At 34.4% G+C, this 9613-nt stretch overlaps 1 pseudogene; it reads left to right on the top strand.

Annotated features, from left to right (window-relative positions):
* The first annotated feature begins 6218 nt into the window (after window positions 1–6218).
* Window positions 6219–6289, top strand: LOC112808860 (small nucleolar RNA SNORD115; annotated as a pseudogene).
* The last annotated feature ends 3324 nt before the right edge of the window (window positions 6290–9613 follow it).

Here is a 9613-nt window from a genome sequence, read left to right as displayed (position 1 = left end):
TTATTTTGTAGATATCAACAAACTCTTTCTTAAAAAGTTTATATGGAAAGACAAAGAATTAGTTAATACAATACTGAAGAAAAACAAATTTGTGGGATTCATAGTATCTTATTTCAAGACTTACTATATATCTAGAATAATCAAGACTGCATGGTATTGGCAATGAATAGACACATAATTAATAGTAGGGAACAGAGAACCCAGAAATAGATACAAAGTTGACTGATCTTCGGCAGGAGAACAAAGGTAATTAAATGAATAAAGAATGGTCTTTTCAATAAATGATGCTAGAACAAAGGGATATCTATATGGAAAAAGGGAAGCTGGACAAAGACCTTAAATGTTTTACAAAAATTAACTAAAAATAAGCCATAGAAATAAACGTTAAATGTAAAACTATAAAACTTTTAGAAAAAAAATGAGAAAATCTATGTGAACTTGGGTTTTGTGATGAGTTTTTAGATATGACACCAAAAGCACAAACAATAAAATAACAAGTTGAGATTTATTAAAATTAAAAATTCTGCCTTAGCAAAAGACACTGTCCAGTTAATGAAAAGGCAGGACATGGATTGGGATAAAATATTTTCAAAACACATATCTGGTAAAGATCTTTTATCAAAATATATAAAGAACTCTTACAACTCAGCAATAAGAAAAAAGACTTTTTAAAAAATGGATGAAAGATATAAATAGACACCTCACCACAAATATACAGATGGCAGGTAACCATATGTAAAGGTGCATTATTTGTCATTAGGGAGATGCAAATTAAACAAAAAAACACCACTACACACCTAAGAAAATGCTAAAATCCAAACAGCTGAAGATGCCAATCATTGGTGAAGATGCAAGCAACAGAAAGTATCATTCATTGGTTATAAGAATTAAAAAATGGTACAACCGCAACTGAAGACAGTGTGGAGGTTCCTACAAACCTAAATGTTCTACCATACATTCAGCCACTGTGCTCCTAGGTATTTGCCCAAATGATTTGAAGACTTATGTCCACACAAAAACTCGCATAGGAATTTTAACAGCTTATTTATAATTTCCCAAAACTGGAAGTAACTAAGATATACTTCATAGGCGAATGGATACAAACACTATGGTACATCTAAGTCTACAAAAAGACACAGATGAATCTTTAATGCATTTTGCTACGTAAAGAAGCCAGTTGGAAAAGGATACATAGCATGCTCTCATTTATATGACATTCTGAAAAAGCCATGATGAAAGTTAAAGTAAATGTATGAGTGGTTGGCAGTGGGAGATTAAAGCCTGAATGGGATAAGGCACAGCGAATCTATTATGTATAGTGCAGTAGTAGCATATATATGACACTGCTTTTGTCAAAAAACACAGAAATTTACAGCACTAAGAATGAACCTTAATATATGCAAATTTAAAAAAATATTTAGCAGGTTAAGGGATCCTAGGATCAATGCAGAATGTAAAAAAAAAATAACCTACTACATTATAAATGTATAAAACAACCTCACTTGGCAGGGTTGGAAGGAAAAGGTGCTGACTTCAGTTACTAGGGGACTCAGTGGAATCTGTAAGACTAAAGGCAAAATGGCACTGTATTTGATAAAGTTATTTAAGATGGGTATTTTGGTTAATAATGTTGAAAGCATTAGATACACAAACTGGAATTGAACAATTAAGTAAATGGTTGGCAGATGACGTAAAGTTTCTCACTGTTGGGGTAGAAGGTTACAGACAAGAAAAGAGAGGTTAGAATAATTCAAGTGATAATGGATTTTAATTGGAAACATCAGTATAAGTCGTGTTTAACTCAGTATAACTCATTTATGCATGTGTATGTATGGCTACACATAAATATTTATATATGTATATGTACAATTATTGTACATATACATATTTCTTTACTCTGTTAGCTGAGAAAGCAATGACAATCCAGTAACAAAAGGCACATCTAAAACCCAGATCTTGGTTTCTATACCAATCTCCCATAAAACAAACCAGGATCTTTTAAAAGATGGCTGATTCTATGAAAGGACAAGAAATACAACAGATGGCCTAGAACATCTTATAGTGCCAGAAAGTAAGGAAGTGCTACACACTCACACACACACACACACATTAATAAAAGCATGTCAAAATGATACAGGAATGAACCAAAAGAGCTTCGTATTGTCAAAGCTAGGAAATTTGAACAAAATTAATGGCATGGTATTACACAAAGGAAAAAAATAGATATTTGTGAATACACACTAATATAAAAATGAATAAATAAATTGGGGAGAATAGACACATTTCTTGTATAAAAGAATTTGAAATAATAATTGTAGATATTTTAGTCTCAAGGAGGTGCAACATTACTCCTCACTTCTCAAAAGTGAGCTTGCATGGTGAGTGACTTCCTTCCAAAGAGTATAGTATGAAAATTGCAGGTAGGAGAAAAAGTAACTTCACAGTGGAGAAACCTGACAAACACTACTTCAGGTAATAAAGATTAAAGTAAATAGTTATAACTCATGTTGATAATATGAATCCTTGATCTGATATGATGAGAATGGTACTTAACCTTCACGGTCTTTCTCCCCAAAACCCATAAACCCCACTATTAATCATGAGAAAATAATTAGACAAATCCCACTTAACAGACACTCTACAGCAAATTGACCAGTTCTCAAAACTGTGAAGATCATCAAAACAAGGAGAATCTGGTGTGCCTAGGTGGCTCAGTTGGTAGAGCATGCAACTCTTCATCTCAGTGTCATGAGTTCAAGCCCTACATGGGCATGGTGCCTAGTTAATACAAACAAACAAACAAATATTATTTTAAAAAATCAAGGAAAATCTGAAAAAAAGGGGTTACAGTCAAGAGCATCCTAAGTAGACATGAAAACTAAAATATAGTGTGACATCCTGTATGGTATCATGGAACAGTAGTAGGACATTAAGTAAAAACAATAGAAATATGAATAAAATATAGACTTTAGTTAGTAATAATGTGTTAATATTGATTAGTTGTAGGACAAATATCACATATTAATATAATATGTTAATAGTATATAATATATGATATTAATAATAGGTGAAATAAGGTGTGGTGTATTTGGGAACTATGTTATCTTCACAACCTTTATTTATAAATCTACAACTTCTAAAATAAGTTTATTTAAAGATATTTAAAAATTATTCACTGGGTGTTATTTGCAACTAATGAATCATTGAACACTACATCAAAAACTAATGATGTATTATTTGTTGACTAATTGAACATAATAAAAAAGTCATTCAATGTAATTCATCATAGTAACACAAAATAGGGAAAACATAATATGATCATCTCAAAAATAAAGAAAAAGTATTTTGTAGAGTACAAAACCTATTCTTCATAAATCTCATGGGAACTAAGAATTGAACAAAGTTATTTAATGAGACAAAAAGAATTTACAAAAGAAATCAATTGCAAAATCATTGATAATGAATATATTCAAAGCTTTCCCCCTGAGATTGGGAATAAAGAATTTTCTGTCACCATTTCTATTCAACACTATACTGGATGTCCTAATGCAATAAGTTATGGAAAGGTAATAAACAGTGTATAAGAATTAGAAATGGAAAGGTATAAGTTTATTTACAGACAACAAAATAGTGTGTGTGAATCATCTATCATCTATTTCTCTATTGTCTAATCTGAACATGAATAATGGAAACTAAGAGTTAGTTTAGCAAAGGCGCTGTATTAGTAAACAAATAACTACAATGATATGCACTTCTGTGTGAAATAAAAAATGAAAAATGAAGATTCTAAATATAACACTTTCAGGAATATCAGGAACATCAATTGCATAGGAAAAGATCTACACATAATATTACAAAACATCATTCAAAGAAAGTAAATAATATCTTACAAATGAAGGGATATAACATATTCAAATTGGCAGATTCAGTTACATATAAATTTTAATTCCTTCCCCCAAACTCATTTTAAAGATTCAATGTAATAGGATTCCAAGTCCAAATCCTGTTAGGTTTTTTCCTTTGAAATTGTCAGTTTAATTTCACAAGTTATGTAGAATGCAAAGAGCCAAAAAAATCTCAATCATCTTGATGAAAATGAAGAAAGTTTCATGAATTAAATGACAAAATTTCAAAATTTCAATTTTATAGGTTACAGTAGTTAAGATTGTATACTGACAAAAAACAGAAAACTAGTCCAGGGGGAATAAAATAGACTCCACAAACAGATCAACAGATTACTTGATTTATAATAAATGTACTTCTGTTGCATGATGAGTAAATGATGATCTGTTCAAAAGTTGGTACTAGATATATTGGATATCAATATGAAAAAAAGATGAGTCCCATTTTCAAACCATACAAGGGAAACAAAAATGGAGAGACTAAAATAGCAGATGGGGGAGAGCATCTACAGGGAAGCTGTCTTCAGTAATTTTCTTACACTGCGAATATTAAATGATATGTTTTGCCCATGCAGGGAACTTCTGGGGAAAATATGAATGATTACATGCAGAATGAGCACATTTGTTGAAGTTTAACCGATAAGCACAGTGCTGTTTTACCAAATTCTGGTAGTTTAGCAAAGGTGCTGTATTAGCAAATACAGGGATGTATAGTAAATACCTAAACTGTGTGGAATAAAAAGCTGAAGTGCTAAGCTAAAATATTTTTTAGCACAGGGATAAATTATCCACAGTTTACAGAGCTGAATTTAAAAAGGAAACTGCAGGGGCACCTGGGTGGCTCAGTTGGTTAAGGTCACACTCTTGATTTTGGCTTAGGTCATGATCTCAGGGTCCTGGGATGGAGCCCTGTGTTGGGCTCCTTGCTCAGTGGGGAGTCTGCTGGAGATTCTATTTCTTCCTCTACCTCTGCCCTTCCTCCATGTTCTCTCTCTCTCTAAAATGAATAAATAAACAAATCTTAAAAAATAATTTAAAAAAAGGAAACTGCAGTTGCAACAGGTGTGAAAAACAGGTAGAATGATACCAAAAATAAAAATCAATCTGAATTCCCCTCAATAATTACAGAGAGACATAATTCCAAATATATCTACGGACTAAGAAAGAGTAGCCTCTAAGATATTTACATTCATTCTTTAAGGAAACATGAATATTATGATGGCTAATTTTTCTCCATGAGTGACTCACATAGATGATATCCTCATGAGAACTACTTTATGCCTGAAGTTTTGCTGTGATTGAAGTTGAAAAACCTTGTAATTTTTTTAAGATTTTATTTATTTATTTGACAGCAAGAGAGACAGTGAGAAAGGGAACACAAGCAGGAGGAGTGGGAGAGGGAGAAGCAGGCTTCCCGCAGAACAGGGAGCCCAATGCGGGGCTCAATCCCAGGACCCTGGGATCATGACCTGAGCTGAAGGCAGACGCTTAATGACTGAACCACACAGGTGCCCCAGAAAAACCTTGTAATTAATTGGTATTATTTTTATGATACATTATTGGGTTGGACCTAAATTCATGTGCAGATAGATTTATTTCTGTTAGATTATTTTGTGTCTTCTAAGGTGCTGTGAAATATGTGGATCATAAATGAACAACTCACAATTGAAAGACCTTGGAATTTGCAGCCAGAAGTTTGAGATTCAGTTATATGCTTTGGCCATGATACATGAGATTGAATAAAATTATAAGCAGCCTGATACCTGATATCTAGCTTCTTACTATCACATGACATCATTAGGTTTACTTTAGGAGGAAAACATATGCTATGAGTGATGCCATTTTTTTTTTCTGCTCTGGAATCTGGAAGATACAGGAAGATACAAGAACTGGTTAATAGTAAGATGTTGTTTCTGTATAAATGCTCTTGACAGGTTTTGAGACTAATGTACTTTATTTGCTCTGACTTGACTGCATTTAGTGAACCTCTGGTCTATATTCAAAGGAATGTGGCCTTTTTTGAATAAGGACACCCAATATCCCTTAATGTAGAAACCATAGAGGAACACATGAATAATGCAGATATGATACATATATTTTTCATATTTGACTACTGTCCCAACCCTGTCTGCATAGACAAAAACAAATGGAGAAGAGAACCATTTAGCTCACTTCCCCTGGGGCACCATTAACTACCCAGTTGCCCTGCACTGAATTTTTCATATATCTAGTTCACTTGGGACCAGAGATTGAGTGCCATCCATAATAAGGGTTTTCAGGACAAAGAAGTTGTAGGTAGAGGGAGTGCCACGATTTGAGTGAATGATGATGTCTTGAGGAGGTGTGATAACATAAAAATCATGCTCACTAGGATTACATTGGGGCCCATCAGAAATGATAATCCTAGATTGTGAAGTGGTGGAAGGGATTCTTAGCTTTTCTAGACTAGACATTCTAATGATGGGCTTCAGATAATAAATCTCCTGTGTGAAACTTGTTCACCCACCCCTTCCTGTCTCCTTCCAAGTGAGAAATACTCCTATATTAACTGGATTTGGGTGCTTCCTTCTCATATTTTTGGGAAATTATACCTCATTTCTTTCTTATATTGTGTATTGCAGTCATTTGACTGGCATGATATGCACCATTACATGAATTAGGGCTAGTTAACTACCTTTGGTGACTGAAAAATTCCAAATTGATTTTGAAACCAGTGAAGACTTACCTCTAGGGCATTTAGGTTCATTCTTTCAAACAACATGACCATCATTATGGCTTCCTTTTCTCCCAGGGTTATGTATATGATGGGATCTTCAACAGAAGAATTTCATTTTTCACCTGAACTTGCTTTAACTGAAAGTTGAGAGAGTTTTATGATTCATTTGGCATTTCTATAGTGCAACATTTGCTTGGGTCTAAATGCCCAAGTAGACAAAGTCAACCATTATATTACTTCATGTTTTCAATGTGATTGTATTAACGGGTCATTTTTGGACTATGAATACTTAAGTCTCCTGACAATTGTGGACAAAGGTTTGAGAGTCAGACATTTATTTTCCTGTGGATGTAACAATCAATAAAATTAGAAGTTTCTTGGTATATTATTTACTGTTTAGGATAGTTCCCAAGAGATACAGTTTTCAACTTTGACAGCTCTCCTTCTCCTGTCCTCTTAAATAAAGACTACTGAAGAAGAGTACTTTCCGACATTCTACACTAGGGACACATGACAACTATCCAGACTAACTTTGCTGAATCTTCCCAAACTCTAATCCACTTTGTCACGAGAGTTTAAGAATGCCAACTCTAGTTAGAATTTTCAGGATCAAATAGATCTATAATGAGAATGCCATGGCTTGGGTCATAAAGAAACTTGATAACATAAAAATTATGCTGACACCAGCATAGATGCCATTCTTAGGAAGGGATGAGAAGAGTTCTAGGCTAAAAAAAACATAGCTATGAAAGCATATATAATAAAGAAAGAACAAATGGTCATTGAAAATTTAGATAAGACACTGTCAGAAGGAAAGCATCAGAATGATGGTAGTTGCCCTAGTAAATTAGAAAAAAAAACTGGAGTAAAACAGTTTTGCTACTAAATGGCAAAATTAGAACTGAAATACAGTGCCATAGAAACCAACTTATTTTTTTATTTCAATATACAGTGTAGCAGTCCTATTCTTTTGTAACTCCAGCAACTCAAATGCCTTTTAGAATGTATCCAAGACTGCTGCAAGAATGGAAAATGATAAAAGTTCATATGTCTTTTGCCCCAACTAAGCTATTCTAAAAATTCAAGTACTCTGGAGATACCCACATAAATTTCCAAGGCACTCGGCAGTTTGTTTTCAATCTAAAGCCCTATTCAGGGGGATGCATACTGGCTGCTACATGGGTTTTTGCCTTCAGTTAACTTTCTTTGACTAATGGTAAAGTCACAATGGAAGCAAAATGGTAACCCCCACATCAGGGAGTAACAAATCCTCAGGACTCCAACTATACACTTCCTGCAACAACTCAGGCTATTCTTTGTACCTTGGAAACCCAACATGAGGGGCTACTGGCAGGAGTCCTTGAAATATTTCTATACAAGATGAGTGGGGAGAAGTTAAATACTGTATTCAGAAGCTAGATGACTCCTCCACTGATTTTCACTGAGGCATTTTCTCAATTTAAATATATAAATCCATGTGAAAATTATAATAGACCATTGAACCTCTCCATTATTATGGGATTTGTTTCCAGGAATTCAACAGAAGTGGGAAAAAAAGTAAGTTGATGGCCAGGACAGATAATTTCTCAAATATTGGTGGCAGCAATCCAGTTCTGGGAAAATAAGACATAATTTTATTGTGTTATGCAATTTTAGCTGCCCACCTATAATTATTTGCAAAAAATATTGTGAATAATTCATAAGAATTCACAAGCCCCTTTATTTGGGGCCACCAACAAACAAGAAGGCAAACTGTAATGTAAAGTCAGTAAGTCACTATTGGAAATAAAGATGTTGGAAAAAGGAAGAGACTGAGGAAAATGCAAGGGATACAATCTCACTGAATCTTTATAACCTTCTCAACAGGATCTTCCCTGTCCCCAGGAAATCAGATGGGAAATAATCGGCAAATGGTGCAAACTAATGGGCAAAATTGAGGGAAATAGGCAAAAAGGAGGGAACCTCAAAACTGGGAACAGGATAAATTTACGTATCTGTTTATTTTCCTCAACTTAATCTTTTCCCGTGTGTGTGTGTGTGTGTGTGGATACTGGAGCCATGAATTCTCCAATTTCTATTGACCTTTCTTGTTTTGCCTAGCCCAGAAAAACATCCAAGGTGTGGGTGTTTTGGGACAATCATCTATCTGTTCTTTTTCTTCTGAATTTCCATGCAAGTTGGTCCCCCCACAGAAGAATATGCCTTGTCTCCCAATGTGCTTCATAATGTGTCAGGAAGGGAATTACTGTCTAGTTGTGTAAACTTCAGGCTATGATATTCCATACCATGGATGTAGTGTTTTTTGGAGTGCCTGGGATGCCAGCCATCTAGGTTGGTAAATATGTGCTTTCTGAAACAAAACGAGGCTATGGGAAAGTGGCAGTCTCACCCAATGCTAACAAGTTACACCCAAATTATAGGAAATAGATCTCTCTTTATGGGCCTCCAAAACAAATTATAGCAGTTTAATAAAAGGGATTGATTCCATTGTTATAACTTACAATAAAGAAAAAAATGACCACATATAGAACTTGTTCTCTATTTCTAGCTCAAATGTATATAACGAGTAATCAGAAAAGAAGATGTGGTTCATATATACAATGGAATATTACTAAGCCATCAGAAAAGATGAATATCTACCATTTGCATTGACATGAATGGAACTGGAGGGTACTGTGCTAAGTGAAATAAGTCAGTCAGAGAGAGACAGTTATCATATGGTTTCACTCACATGTGGAACATAATGAATAGTGCAGAGGACAATAGGGGAAGGTAGGGAAAACCAAAGGAGAAGAAATAAAAGAGGAGACAACCCATATGAGACTCTTGAGTGCGGGAAATAAACTGAAGGTTACAAAAAGGGAGGTGGGTGGCGGAATGGGGTAACTGGGTGGTGGGCATTAAGGAGGGTGTGTGCTGTGATGAGCACTGGGTGTTGTACGCAACTAATGAATCATTGAACATTATATCAAAAATTAATGATGTACGGGGCACC

Source organism: Callorhinus ursinus, unplaced genomic scaffold (genome assembly GCF_003265705.2).
Source record: "Callorhinus ursinus isolate GAN/ISIS: 27379988/994484 unplaced genomic scaffold, GSC_fseal_2.0 scaffold78, whole genome shotgun sequence".
NCBI classification, from domain to species: Eukaryota; Metazoa; Chordata; class Mammalia; order Carnivora; family Otariidae; genus Callorhinus; species Callorhinus ursinus.
Note: the sequence above shows the minus strand (reverse complement) of the source record. Positions and strands in the feature narration are given on the sequence as shown.